A 15,125-nucleotide genomic window follows, 5' to 3' on the forward strand; every position below is an offset into this window, starting at 1 on the left:
AGGTAAGCTTAATAACTTCTGCCAGTTTTTTTGTACATATTTATATTTGTAAGCAATGTGCCGACTGCTTGTCTAGCAGTATAGATGTCAGCTATTCAGTCTATGCTTACATATGTGCATTTGCTGTAGCCTGAGGCAGTTTAAAAGCTGCTCTGATTGGAATAACCTCATTTAAATAGTGAATTTTACTCAATTTCGACTTTGATGTTTGGGGCACTTAAAAATGAATATCCTACAATGTTTTTGCATAATAGTCATCCCCAGAATGTCCCCTACATATCCCAGAGATGTGGCATCAGAAATGTATAATGTATACCCTTATAAAAATGAGTTTTGTACGCCTGGGTAAAGTGATATTTCACATGTAAGTGAGCCCCTATTGCTGTATAGCATGGCTTAAATTCAATTTGGATGCTAGGAGGTCACAGCATCATTATTAGGCATTATAAATATTAAAAAACGAATTTAATGCACCTATTTTAAATAAAAATTTTTATATAATCAAAATATTATTATTTTTTTTTAATAAATCCAATCATTTTGATGAGTCCACATATGAAAAGCAAGCTGCATCTCTTGCCTATCATATTTAATCGCATTCATTCATAGCCCTAAGAACAGAAACCGAACTTGAAAGTCTGTGCCACTTTTAAATGAAGGACAGTCATTATTATTTAACATCAAAAACCACTCTTATCCTTATTTAAAAAGGCATTAAGGAAATAAATCCCTACTGTCAATCTGTCCTCTGTTTATCAAAAATAATGAAACTATATTTCTAACTTTTAAAACAGCAGTCTGAAATGCAGGATTTTACACCGTGTTTGACTTCAGCTGTTCTCTGTGGCCGGAGTCAGAAATACCCACGTGCTGACACAGCTGCTTCACACGTAAAGACGTCAAATTCACACTCCTTTCAAGTCAGCCTTTCCACAAATCTGTTGTTCTGTAATGTATTCAGGTCTGCAACAACCAATTTACTCAGATAATGTGAATGCCTGTTAATACCTAATACAGAAGGATAAATGCTGTGACATTTTGTATCTTAATTTATCTATTGCAAAACACACAATTTCGTTTTTTGAAGCTTTTTTATTCCTATTAAATGTGGATTCTAATTTTATCTTTAACATTGTGGCAATTTGCACACATGTATAGTGTCTTACTCTGTCAATTTAAGGATAGCGTGCAGCTATTTAGCATATATTATATAATTCATTGCTGGATTCTTTTAAAATGTATTTTATTTTAATGATATTTGGCATAACAGAATGATGACAAAAAAAACATTGAGCTCATTACAGACATTTTCAAAACGGTGTCATACACATAATACAGGGCATTTAAGGCTAGCCATTCTTGCACCAAGAGCGCAATTGCTACTTACAAGTACCACTAATGACAAACCACAGACATTTAAACACACATTTAACCCACAGATCAACACTTAGGACAGAAACAAAAGACAGCCCACAGACTGTACTTAAACCAAACCATTTGTAAATACTAGTTGTAAGTCATATTCACTAGATTTGGCTGGCAGAACACCAAGAAAAAAAACGCTCTGCATCGCACCACTTATGAATGTTACTAAGTGTACAGACCAGGATCCTCTCTATGTACATATTTAGTTCTTTGGGGTACTAGTCACCAAAGAAAAAAGACTTTTTTATACCTAAACCTAGTTAAGTATCCCCTCCAGGGGAGCTGGCTAATTATATACAAGTTTAAAAATAGTACATCCAAGAAAGCAACACATTCATAAATTCACCTGGGGGAAAACAAAAAGACCATCACGCATTTGATTACAATTAACTGCTTTGTTCTTCAGCTCTAATGCTTTCACATAAATGTTCTTTCGCTGTTCTTTTTCAATCAAGGCTTGCTCACGCTTCATTCGTTCACGCACTTCTTTCTCCCACATTCGTACACAATCAAACATCTTTTGCCTAGTCTTTTGCTTAAACATACATTGTTCCACATACTCAATCTTTCGTAAATCAAATGACCCATACATAGGCCAACGCAACTCAGGATCCTTACGAGTGTATTTATTCCATAATGCACTGTACATTATAGAAGAAAGACCATACTTAATATACATATCCCTATTAGGCATCCCCTCCGGGGGGCCGGTTGTGCTTCATCTAGTCTCAAACTGGTACCACTACAAAAGCAACACATCCTATGAAGTGTGCTAAAAACAGGCATGCCAAAAATAGTGCAGAATATGCAGTATTATAATCAAAGTAGCACTTAAGGTACCTTTAGTACGATGTGCCGTTCAAATCAATTAAAATAGAGACAATTCTCCTCATTACCTGCCTATATAGATTGCAATCCATATATAAATCTCATAACAAACCAAGTTGGCCAACACCAATTCCAAAATCCAAAAGCCACAGTATGTGTTACTAAACTACCTTACCAATCCCAGGCATCAAAACCAACAGCAAGCGCCACAGAAGGACACTTACCAATCACTTGGTGTCCAGGTTCCAACTGCCAAGTTCTAAAATCGACCAAATGGTCACTGCACGGCGAATCAACAGAAGAGATCTCAGTCGAGGACCGGCATCACCTGGATGGTCAGATCAGAAAGAAAGGAAAAACGCTGTGGTTGCCAAGACTCGGATCTCATCGGGCAGCGATCGCGCCCAGAGCAAGATTCCAATCCTTCGTCATGACCAAACCTTTGGGCATCCGAGTCACCGATGAGCCCCAGTAGTTGGGCGCCAATTTGTTGATGGTGACCTCAGCTAGGCCTACGAGTGCAAGGGGTTCGCCCTTCTCTGCACAGAGTCCTCAGACCAATAGGAAGAAGTTGGCACAGAAACTGGAATAGAAAATACAAAGTTTAATAAACCTCATGAGGTGGAACCACATTCACACAGCACCCTTCAGTGTTGAGTGAAGTAGCACACTGAACAGAAGAAGCATGGTCCTTTTATACCCACACAGGGGCTGAAAAAAGCGGTACAAGTACACATGAGAAGAGTTATGCACATAGATGGTCATACAGAAACTGCACAGTCAACAAGTAGGAGGAGTAATAAGTTGCTGACATCAGTTAGAACAGCCTGACAGTTCTATACTAGGAATAGATGCACTCTACTAGCTAAGCACATCTGCGCATGTGCAAGACTCTGGGAGAGGGAAACAGCAAATGTCCAGCACATAGATAACTAAAATGGCTGCCAAGTACTAAATGGCTTTCAGCTCATGCTAAGAGATTAATGCAATCTTCAACAGAGTGTCCGTGAGAGATTGTCTGTGAGAGAGTCTGTGAGAGAGTGTCTGTGAGAGTCTATGAGAGAGTGTCTGTGAGAGAGTGTCTGTGAGAGTCTGTGAGAGAGTATCTGTGAGAGAGTCTGTGAGAGAGTCTGTGAGAGAGGGTCTGTTAGAGTGTGAGAGATTGTCTGTGAGAGCGAGTCTGTGAGAGAGAGTCTGTGAGAGTGAGTGTCTGTGAGAGACTGTCTGTGACAGTGTCCAGAGTCTGTGAGTGAGTGTCTGTGAGAGTCTGAAAGAGAGTGTCTGTGAGAGTCTGTGAGAGAGTGTCTGTGGGAGTCTGTGAGAGAGTGTCTGTGAAAGTCTGTGAAAGAGTGTCTGTGAGAGAGTGTCTGTGAGAAAGAGTCTGTGAGAGAGTGTCTGTAAGAGTGTGAGAGAGTGTCTGTGATTGTGTCTGTGAGAGAGTGTCTGTGAGAGTCTTTAAGAGACTGTCAGAGTCTGTGAGAGAGTGTCTGTGGAAGTCTGTGAGAGAGTGCCTGTGAGAGTCTGTGAGAGAGTGTCTGTCAGTCTGTGAGAGTATGTGAGACAGTGTATGTGATAATCTGTGAGACAGTGTCTGTGAGAGTCTGTGAGAGAGTGTCTGTGAGAGAGTGTCTGAGAGAGTGTCTGTGAGAGAGTGTCTGTGAGAGTCTATGAGAGTGTCTGTAAGAGAGTGTCTGTGTGAGAGTGTCTGTGAGATAGTGTTTGTGAGAGTGTCTGTGAGTGTCTGTGAAAGAGTGTCTGTGAGAGTCTGTGAGAGTCTATGAGAGTGTCTGTGAGAGAGTGTCTATGAGAGTCTGTAGGAGAGTGTCTGTGAGAGTATGTGAAAGACTGTCTGTGCAAGAGTGTCTCTGAGTCTGAGAGAGTGTCTGAGTCTGTGAGAGAGTGTCTGTGAGAGAGTGTCTGTGAGAGAGTGTCTGTGAGAGAGAGAGTCTGTGAGAGAGTGTCTGTGAGAGTCTGTGGAAGAGTGTGAGAGAGTGTCTCTGAGAGTCTGTGAGAGAGTGTCTGTGAGTCTGAGAAAGTGTCTGTGAGAGTCTCTGTAGGAGAGTCTGTGAGAGAGAGTGTGAGAGAGTGTCTATGAGAGAGTGTCTATGAAAGAGTGGCTGTGAGAGTCTTTGAGAGAGTGTTTGTGAGAGAATGTCTGTGAGAGAGTCTCTGAGAGAGTCTGTGAGACAGTGTCTGTGAGAATCTGAGAGAGTATCTGTGATAGAGTGTCTGTGATAGAGTGTCTGTGATAGTGTCCAGAGTCTGTGAGAGAGTGTCTGTGAGAGTCTGAAAGAGAGTGTCTGTGAAAGTATGTGAGAGAGTGTCTGTGGGAGTCTGTGAGAGAGTGTCTGTGAAAGTCTATGAGAGAGTGTCTGTGAGAGTCTGTGGGAGAGAGAGAGAGTCTGTGAGAGAGTGTCTGTGATAGTGTCTGTGAGAGATTGTCTGTGAGTGTCTGTGAGAGAGTGTCTGTGGAAGTCTGTGAGAGAGTGTCTGTGAGTCTGTGAGAGTATGTGAGAGAGTGTCTGTGAGAGTCTGTGAGAGAGTTTCTGTGAGAGTCTGTGAAAGAGTGTCTGTGAGAGAGTGTCTGAGAGAGTGTCTGTGAGAGTATGTGAGAGAGTGTCTGTGAGAGTCTTTGATTGTGTCTGTGAGAGAGTGTCTGTGAGAGAGTGTCTGTGAGAGTGTCTGTGAGAGTCTGTGAGAGAGTGTCTGTGAGAGAGTGTCTGTGAGAATATGTGAGAGTTTGTGAGTGAGTGTCTCTGATAGAGTGTCTGTGACAATCTGAGAGAGAGTGTTTGTGAGAGTCTGTAAGAGAGTGTATGTGAGAATCTGTGAGGGTGTCTGTGAGAGAGTGTCTGTGAGAGAGTGTCTGTGAGAGGCTGTGAGAGTTTCTGTGAGAGTGTATGTGAGAATCTGGAAGAGAGTGTCTGTGAGAGTCTGTAAGAGAGTGTCTGTGAGAGTCTGTGAGAGACTGTCTGTGAAAGAGTGTTTGTGAGTCTGAGAGAGTGTCTGAGTCTGTGAGAGAGTGTCTGTGAGAGAGTGTCTGTGAGGGAGTGTCTGTGAGAGAGTTTCTGTGAGAGAGTGTCTGTGAGAGAGTCTGTGAGAGTGTGTCTGTGAGAGTCTGTGAGAGAGTGTCTGTGGGAGAGTGTCTGTGAGAGTCTGTGAGAGAGAGTCTGTGAGTCTGAGAAAGTGTCTGTGAGAGAGTGTGAGAGAGAGTGTGAGAGAGAGTGTGAGATAGTGACTGTGAGAGAGTGTCTGTGAGAGTCTGTTAGAGAGTGTCTTTGAGAGAGTATCTGTGATAGAGTCTGTGAGAGAGTGTCTGTGAGAGTGTCCAGAGTCTGTGAGAGAGTGTCTGTGAGAGTCTGAAAGAGAGTGTTTGTGAGAGTCTGTGAGAGAGTGTCTGTGGGAGTCTGTGAGAGTGTGTCTGTGAGAGTCTGTGAGAGAGTGAGAGAGAGAAAGTCTGTGAGAGAGATCCTGCAAGAGTCTGTGAGAGAGTGTCTTTGATAGTGTCTGTGAGAGATTGTCTGTGAGAGTCTGTAAGAGAGTGTCTGTGAGTATCTGTGAGGGTGTCTGTGAGAGAGTGTCTGTGAGAGAGTGTCTGTGAGAGTCTGTGACAGTTTCTATGAGAGTGTATGTGAGAATCTGGAAGAGAGCGTCTGTGAGAGTCCGTAAGAGAGTGTCTGTGAGAGTCTGTGAGAGACTGTCTGTGAAAGAGTGTCTGTGAGTCTGAGAGAGTGTCTGAGTCTGTGAGAGAGTGTCTGTGAGAGAGTGTCTGTGAGGGAGTGTCTGTGAGAGAGTTACTGTGAGAGAGTGTCTGTGAGAGAGTCTGTGAGAGTGTGTCTGTGAGAGTCTGTGAGAGAGTGTCTGTGGGAGAGTGTCTGTGAGAGAGTGTCTGTGAGAGTCTGTGAGAGAGAGTCTGTGAGTCAGAGAAAGTGTCTGTGAGAGAGAGTGTGAGAGAGAGTGTGAGATAGTGACTGTGAGAGAGTGTCTGTGAGCATCTGTGAGAGAGTGTCTTTGAGAGAGTATCTGTGATAGAGTCTGTGAGAGAGTGTCTGTGAGAGTGAGAGTCCGTGAGAGAGTGTCTGTGATAGTGTGCAGAGTCTGTGAGAGAGTGTCTGTGAGAGTCTGAAAGAGAGTGTTTGTGAGAGTCTGTGAGAGAGTGTCTGTGGGAGTCTGTGAGAGTGTGTCTGTGAGAGTCTGTGAGAGAGTGAGAGAGAGAAAGTCTGTGAGAGAGATCCTGTGAGAGTCTGTGAGAGAGTGTCTGTGATAGTGTCTGTGAGAGATTGTCTGTGAGAGTCTGTAAGAGAGTGTCTGTGAGAGAGTGTCTGTGGATGTCTGTGAGAGAGTGTCTGTGAGAGTCTGTGAGAGAGTGTCTGTGAGTCTGTGAGAGTATGTGGGAGAGTGTCTGTGAGAGTCTGTGAGAGAGTGTCTTTGAGAGTCTGTGAGAAAGTGTCTGTGAGAGTCTGTGAGAGAATGTCTGTGAGAGAGTCTGTGAGAGAGTGTCTGTGAGAGTCTATGAGAGAGTGTCTGTGAGAGTGTCTGTGAGAGAGTGTGAGAGAGAGTGTGAGAGAGAGTGTGAGAGAGAGTGTGAGAGAGTGTCTATCAGAGAGTGTCTGTGAGAGTCTGTAAGAGAGTATCTGTGAGAGAGTCTGTGAGAGAGTCTGTGAGAGAGTGTCTGTTAGAGTGTGAGAGATTGTCTGTGAGAGAGAGTCTGTGAGAGTCTGTGAGAGTGAGTGTCTGCGAGAGACTATCTGTGATAGTGTCCAGAGTCTGTGAGTGAGTGTCTGTGAGAGTCTGAAAGAGAGTGTCTGTGAGAGTCTGTGAGAGAGTGTCTGTGGGAGTCTGTGAGAGAGTGTATGTGAAAGTCTGTGGGAGAGTGTCTGTGAGAGAGTGTCTGTGAGAGTCTGTGAGAGAGAGTCTGTGAGTCAGAGAAAGTGTCTGTGAGAGAGTGTGAGAGAGAGTGTGAGAGAGAGTATAAGATAGTGACTGTGAGAGAATGTCTGTGAGAGTCTGTGAGAGAGTGTCTTTGAGAGAGTATCTGTGATAGAGTCTGTGAGAGAGTGTCTGTGAGAGTGAGAGTCCGTGAGAGAGTGTCTGTGATAGTGTCCAGAGTCTGTGAGAGAGTGTCTGTGAGAGTCTGAAAGAGAGTGTTTGTGAGAGTCTGTGAGAGAGTGTCTGTGGGAGTCTGTGAGAGTGTGTCTGTGAGAGTCTGTGAGAGAGTGAGAGAGAGAAAGTCTGTGTGAGAGATCCTGTGAGAGAGTGTCTGTGATAGAGTCTGTGAGAGATTGTCTGTGAGAGTCTGTAAGAGAGTGTCTGTGAGAGAGTGTCTGTGGATGTCTGTGAGAGAGTGTCTGTGAGAGTCTGTGAGAGAGGGTCTGTGAGTCTGTGAAAGTATGTGGGAGAGTGTCTGTGAGAGTCTGTGAGAGAGTGTCTTTGAGAGTCTGTGAGAGAGTGTCTGTGATAGTCTGTGAGAGAATGTCTGTGAGAGAGTCTGTGAGAGAGTGTCTGTGAGAGTCTATAAGAGAGTGTCTGTGAGAGTGTCTGTGGGAGAGTGTGAGAGAGAGTGTGAGAGAGAGTGTAAGAGAGTGTCTGTCAGAGAGTGTCTGTGAGAGTCTGTAAGAGAGTATCTGTGAGAGAGTCTGTGAGAGAGTCTGTGAGAGAGTGTCTGTTAGAGTGTGAGAGATTGTCTGTGAGAGAGTCTGTGAGAGTCTGTGAGAGTGAGTGTCTGTGAGAGACTGTCTGTGATAGTATCCAGAGTCTGTGAGTGAGTGTCTGTGAGAGTCTGAAAGAGAGTGTCTGTGAGAGTCTGTGAGAGAGTGTCTGCGGGAGTCTGTGAGAGAGTGTCTGTGAAAGTCTGTGAGAGAGTGTCTGTGAGAGTCTGTGAGAAAGAGTCTGTGAGAGAGTGTCTGTAAGAGTCTGTGAGAGAGTGTCTGTGATTGTGTCTGTGAGAGAGTGTCTGTGAGAGTCTTTAAGAGACTGTGAGAGTCTGTGAGAGAGTGTCTATGGAAGTCTGTGAGAGAGTGTCTGTGAGAGTCTGTGAGAGGGTGTCTGTGAGAGTATGTGAGAGAGTATCTGTGAGAGAGTCTGTGAGAGAGTCTGAGAGAGAGGGTCTGTTAGAGTGTGAGAGATTGTCTGTGAGAGTGAGTCTGTGAGAGAGAGTCTGTGAGAGTGAGTGTCTGTGAGAGACTGTCTGTGACAGTGTCCAGAGTCTGTGAGTGAGTGTCTGTGAGAGTCTGAAAGAGAGTGTCTGTGAGAGTCTGTGAGAGAGTGTCTGTGGGAGTCTGTGAGAGAGTGTCTGTGAAAGTCTGTGAGAGAATGTCTGTGAGAGAGTCTGTGAGAGAGTGTCTGTGAGAGTCTATAAGAGACTGAGAGAGTCTGTGAGAGAGTGTCTGTGGAAGTCTGTGAGAGAGTGCCTGTGAGAGTCTGTGAGAGAGTGTCTGTGAGTCTGTGAGAGTATGTGAGACAGTGTATGTGATAATCTGTGAGACAGTGTCTGTGAGAGTCTGTGAGAGAGTGTCTGTGAGAGAGTGTCTGTGAGAAAGAGTCTGTGAGAGAGTGTCTGTAAGAGTGTGAGAGAGTGTCTGTGATTGTGTCTGTGAGAGAGTGTCTGTGAGAGTCTTTAAGAGACTGTGAGAGTCTGTGAGAGAGTGTCTGTGGAAGTCTGTGAGAGAGTGCCTGTGAGAGTCTGTGAGAGAGTGTCTGTGAGTCTGTGAGAGTATGTGAGACAGTGTATGTGATAATCTGTGAGACAGTGTCTGTGAGAGTCTGTGAGAGAGTGTCTGTGAGAGAGTGTCTGAGAGAGTGTCTGTGAGAGTCTGTGAGAGAGTGTCTGTGAGAGTCTATGAGAGTGTCTGTAAGAGAGTGTCTGTGTGAGAGTGTCTGTGAGATAGTGTTTGTGAGAGTGTCTGTGAGTGTCTGTGAAAGAGTGTCTGTGAGAGTCTGTGAGAGTCTATGAGAGTGTCTGTGAGAGAGTGTCTATGAGTCTGTAGGAGAGTGTCTGTGAGAGTATGTGAAAGACTGTCTGTGCAAGAGTGTCTTTGAGTCTGAGAGAGTGTCTGAGTCTGTGAGAGAGTGTCTGTGAGAGAGTGTCTGTGAGAGAGTGTCTGTGAGAGAGAGAGTCTGTGAGAGAGTGTCTGTGAGAGTCTGTGGAAGAGTGTGAGAGAGTGTCTCTGAGAGTCTGTGAGAGAGTGTCTGTGAGTCTGAGAAAGTGTCTGTGAGCGTCTCTGTAGGAGAGTCTGTGAGAGAGAGTGTGAGAGAGTGTCTATGAGAGAGTGTCTATGAAAGAGTGGCTGTGAGAGTCTGTGAGAGAGTGTTTGTGAGAGAATGTCTGTGAGAGAGTCTCTGAGAGAGTCTGTGAGACAGTGTCTGTGAGAATCTGAGAGAGTATCTGTGATAGAGTGTCTGTGATAGAGTGTCTGTGATAGTGTCCAGAGTCTGTGAGAGAGTGTCTGTGAGAGTCTGAAAGAGAGTGTCTGTGAAAGTATGTGAGAGAGTGTCTGTGGGAGTCTGTGAGAGAGTGTCTGTGAAAGTCTATGAGAGAGTGTCTGTGAGAGTCTGTGAGAGAGAGAGAGAGTCTGTGAGAGAGTGTCTGTGATAGTGTCTGTGAGAGATTGTCTGTGAGTGTCTGTGAGAGAGTGTCTGTGGAAGTCTGTGAGAGAGTGTCTGTGAGTCTGTGAGAGTATGTGAGAGAGTGTCTGTGAGAGTCTGTGAGAGAGTTTCTGTGAGAGTCTGTGAAAGAGTGTCTGTGAGAGAGTGTCTGAGAGAGTGTCTGTGAGAGTATGTGAGAGAGTGTCTGTGAGAGTCTTTGATTGTGTCTGTGAGAGAGTGTCTGTGAGAGAGTGTCTGTGAGAGTGTCTGTGAGAGTCTGTGAGAGAGTGTCTGTGAGAGAGTGTCTGTGAGAATATGTGAGAGTTTGTGAGTGAGTGTCTCTGATAGAGTGTCTGTGACAATCTGAGAGAGAGTGTTTGTGAGAGTCTGTAAGAGAGTGTATGTGAGAATCTGTGAGGGTGTCTGTGAGAGAGTGTCTGTGAGAGAGTGTCTGTGAGAGGCTGTGAGAGTTTCTGTGAGAGTGTATGTGAGAATCTGGAAGAGAGTGTCTGTGAGAGTCTGTAAGAGAGTGTCTGTGAGAGTCTGTGAGAGACTGTCTGTGAAAGAGTGTTTGTAAGAGAGTGTCTGTGAGAGAGTGTCTGTGAGAGAGAGAGTCTGTGAGAGAGTGTCTGTGAGAGTCTGTGGAAGAGTGTGAGAGAGTGTCTCTGAGAGTCTGTGAGAGAGTGTCTGTGAGTCTGAGAAAGTGTCTGTGAGAGTCTCTGTAGGAGAGTCTGTGAGAGAGAGTGTGAGAGAGTGTCTATGAGAGAGTGTCTATGAAAGAGTGGCTGTGAGAGTCTGTGAGAGAGTGTTTGTGAGAGAATGTCTGTGAGAGAGTCTCTGAGAGAGTCTGTGAGACAGTGTCTGTGAGAATCTGAGAGAGTATCTGTGATAGAGTGTCTGTGATAGAGTGTCTGTGATAGTGTCCAGAGTCTGTGAGAGAGTGTCCGTGAGAGTCTGAAAGAGAGTGTCTGTGAAAGTATGTGAGAGAGTGTCTGTGGGAGTCTGTGAGAGAGTGTCTGTGAAAGTCTATGAGAGAGTGTCTGTGAGAGTCTGTGAGAGAGAGAGAGAGTCTGTGAGAGAGTGTCTGTGATAGTGTCTGTGAGAGATTGTCTGTGAGTGTCTGTGAGAGAGTGTCTGTGGAAGTCTGTGAGAGAGTGTCTGTGAGTCTGTGAGAGTATGTGAGAGAGTGTCTGTGAGAGTCTGTGAGAGAGTTTCTGTGAGAGTCTGTGAAAGAGTGTCTGTGAGAGAGTGTCTGAGAGAGTGTCTGTGAGAGTATGTGAGAGAGTGTCTGTGAGAGTCTTTGATTGTGTCTGTGAGAGAGTGTCTGTGAGAGAGTGTCTGTGAGAGTGTCTGTGAGAGTCTGTGAGAGAGTGTCTGTGAGAGAGTGTCTGTGAGAATATGTGAGAGTTTGTGAGTGAGTGTCTCTGATAGAGTGTCTGTGACAATCTGAGAGAGAGTGTTTGTGAGAGTCTGTAAGAGAGTGTATGTGAGAATCTGTGAGGGTGTCTGTGAGAGAGTGTCTGTGAGAGAGTGTCTGTGAGAGGCTGTGAGAGTTTCTGTGAGAGTGTATGTGAGAATCTGGAAGAGAGTGTCTGTGAGAGTCTGTAAGAGAGTGTCTGTGAGAGTCTGTGAGAGACTGTCTGTGAAAGAGTGTTTGTAAGAGAGTGTCTGTGAGAGAGTGTCTGTGAGAGAGAGAGTCTGTGAGAGAGTGTCTGTGAGAGTCTGTGGAAGAGTGTGAGAGAGTGTCTCTGAGAGTCTGTGAGAGAGTGTCTGTGAGTCTGAGAAAGTGTCTGTGAGAGTCTCTGTAGGAGAGTCTGTGAGAGAGAGTGTGAGAGAGTGTCTATGAGAGAGTGTCTATGAAAGAGTGGCTGTGAGAGTCTGTGAGAGAGTGTTTGTGAGAGAATGTCTGTGAGAGAGTCTCTGAGAGAGTCTGTGAGACAGTGTCTGTGAGAATCTGAGAGAGTATCTGTGATAGAGTGTCTGTGATAGAGTGTCTGTGACAGTGTCCAGAGTCTGTGAGAGAGTGTCCGTGAGAGTCTGAAAGAGAGTGTCTGTGAAAGTATGTGAGAGAGTGTCTGTGAGAGTATGTGGGAGAGTGTCTGTGAGAGTCTGTGAGAGAGTGTCTTTGAGAGTCTGTGAGAGAGTGTCTGTGAGAGTCTGTGAGAGAATGTCTGTGAGAGAGTCTGTGAGAGAGTGTCTGTGAGAGTCTATGAGAGAGTGTCTGTGAGAGTGTCTGTGAGAGAGTGTGAGAGAGAGTGTGAGAGAGAGTGTGAGAGAGTGTCTGTCAGAGAGTGACTGTGAGAGTCTGTAAGAGAGTATCTGTGAGAGAGTCTGTGAGAGAGTCTGTGAGAGAGTGTCTGTTAGAGTGTGAGAGATTGTCTGTGAGAGAGAGTCTGTGAGAGTCTGTGAGAGTGAGTGTCTGTGAGAGACTATCTATGATAGTGTCCAGAGTCTGTGAGTGAGTGTCTGTGAGAGTCTGAAAGAGAGTGTCTGTGAGAGTCTGTGAGAGAGTGTCTGTGGGAGTCTGTGAGAGAGTGTCTGTGAAAGTCTGTGGGAGAGTGTCTGTGAGAGAGTGTCTGTGAGAGTCTGTGAAGAGAGTCTGTGAGTCAGAGAAAGTGTCTGTGAGAGAGTGTGAGAGAGAGTGTGAGAGAGAGTATGAGATAGTGACTGTGAGAGAGTGTCTGTGAGAGTCTGTGAGAGAGTGTCTTTGAGAGAGTATCTGTGATAGAGTCTGTGAGAGAGTGTCTGTGAGAGTGAGAGTCTGTGAGAGAGTGTCTGTGATAGTGTCCAGAGTCTGTGAGAGAGTGTCTGTGAGAGTCTGAAAGAGAGTGTTTGTGAGAGTCTGTGAGAGAGTGTCTGTGGGAGTCTGTGAGAGTGTGTCTGTGAGAGTCTGTGAGAGAGTGAGAGAGAGAAAGTCTGTGAGAGAGATCCTGTGAGAGAGTGTCTGTGATAGTGTCTGTGAGAGATTGTCTGTGAGAGTCTGTAAGAGAGTGTCTGTGAGAGAGTGTCTGTGGATGTCTGTGAGAGAGTGTCTGTGAGAGTCTGTGAGAGAGTGTCTGTGAGTCTGTGAAAGTATGTGGGAGAGTGTCTGTGAGAGTCTGTGAGAGAGTGTCTTTGAGAGTCTATGAGAGAGTGTCTGTGATAGTCTGTGAGAGAATGTCTGTGAGAGAGTCTGTGAGAGAGTGTCTGTGAGAGTGTATAAGAGAGTGTCTGTGAGAGTGTCTGTGAGAGAGTGTGAGAGAGAGTGTGAGAGAGAGTGTGAGAGAGTGTCTGTCAGAGAGTGTCTGTGAGAGTCTGTAAGAGAGTATCTGTGAGAGAGTCTGTGAGAGAGTCTGTGAGAGAGTGTCTGTTAGAGTGTGAGAGATTGTCTGTGAGAGAGAGTCTGTGAGAGTCTGTGAGAGTGAGTGTCTGTGAGAGACTGTCTGTGATAGTATCCAGAGTCTGTGAGTGAGTGTCTGTGAGAGTCTGAAAGAGAGTGTCTGTGAAAGTCTGTGAGAGAGTTTCTGCGGGAGTCTGTGAGAGAGTGTCTGTGAAAGTCTGTGAGAGAGTGTCTGTGAGAGTCTGTGAGAAAGAGTCTGTGAGAGAGTGTCTGTAAGAGTCTGTGAGAGAGTGTCTGTGATTGTGTCTGTGAGAGAGTGTCTGTGAGAGTCTTTAAGAGACTGTGAGAGTCTGTGAGAGAGTGTCTGTGGAAGTCTGTGAGAGAGTGTCTGTGAGAGTCTGTGAGAGGGTGTCTGTGAGAGTATGTGAGAGAGTGTATGTGATAGTCTGTGAGAGAGTGTCTGTGAGAGTCTGTGAGAGTGTGTCTGTGAGAGAGTGTCTGAGAGAGTGTCTGTGAGAGTCTGTGAGAGAGTGTCTGTGAGAGTCTATGAGAGTGTCTGTGAGAGAGTGTCTGTGAGAGAGTGTCTGTGAGATAGTGTCTGTAAGAGTGTCTGGAAGTGTCTGTGAAAGAGTGTATGTGAGAGTCTGTGATAGTCTATGAGAGTGTCTGTGAGATAGTGTCTATGAGAGTCTGTAAGAGAGTGTCTGTGAGAGTCTGTGAGAGACTGTCTGTGCAAGAGTGTCTCTGAGTCTGAGAGAGTGTCTGAGTCTATGAGAGAGTGTCTGTGAGAGAGTCTGTGAGACAGTGTCTGTGAGAGTCTGTGGAAGAGTGTGAGAGAGTGCCTCTGAGAGTCTGTGAGAGAGTGTCTGTGAGTCTGAGAAAGTGTCTGTGAGAGTGTCTGTGAGAGTGTCTATGAGAGAATAGCTGTGAGAGTCTGTGAGATTGTGTTTGTGACAGACTGTCTGTGAGAGAGTCTCTGAGAGTGTCTGTGAGACAGTGTCTGTGAGAGTCTGTGAGAGATTGTGAGAGAGAGTCTGTAAGAGAGTGTCTGTGAGAGTGAGAGTCTGTGAGAGAGTGTCTGTGATAGAGTGTCTGTGATAGAGTGTCAGTGATAGTGTCCAGAGTCTGTGAGAGAGTGTCTGTGAGAGTCTGAAAGAGAGTGTCTGTGGGAGTCTGTGAGAGAGTGTCTTTGAAAGTCTATGAGAGAGTGTCTGTGAGAGTCTGTGAGAGAGTGAGAGAGAGAGAGTCTGTGAGAGAGTGTCTGTGATAGTGTCTGTGAGAGATTGTCTGTGAGTGTCTGTGAGAGAGTGTCTGTGGAAGTCTGTGAGAGAGTGTCTGTGAGTCTGTGAGAGTATGTGAGAGAGTGTCTGTGAGAGTCTGTGAGAGAGTGTCTGTGAGAGTCTGTGAGAGAGTGTCTGTGAGAGAGTGTCTGAGAGAGTGTCTGTGAGAGTCTGTGAGACAGTGTCTGTGAGAGTATGTGAGAGTGTCTGTGAGAGAGTGTCTGTGAGAGAGTGTCTGTGAGAGTTTCTGTGAGAGTCTGTGAGAGAGTGTCTGTGAGAGAGTGTCTGTGAGAATATGTGAGAGTTTGTGAGAGAGTGTATTTGATAGAGTGTCTGTGACAATCTGAGAGAGTGTTTGTGAGAGTCTGTAAGAGAGTGTCTGTGAGAGTCTGTGAGGGTGTCTGTGAGAGAGTGTCTGTGAGAGTCTGTGAGAGAGTGTTTTTGACAGTCTGTGAGTGTATCTGTGAGTCAGTGAAAGTGTCTGTGAGAGTCTGTGAGAGTTTCTGTCAGAGTGTATGTGAGAATCTGAGAGAGAGTGTCTGTGAGAGTCTCTAAGAGAGTGTCTGTGAGAGTCTGTGAGAGACTGTCTGTGAAAGAGTGTCTGTGAGTCTGAGAGAGTGTCTGAGTCTGTGAGAGAGTGTCTGTGAGAGAGTGTCTGTGAGGTAGTGTCTTTGAGAGAGTTTCTGTGA

Source organism: Triturus cristatus, chromosome 1_1 (assembly GCF_964204655.1).
Source record: "Triturus cristatus chromosome 1_1, aTriCri1.1, whole genome shotgun sequence".
Lineage (NCBI taxonomy): Eukaryota > Metazoa > Chordata > Amphibia > Caudata > Salamandridae > Triturus > Triturus cristatus.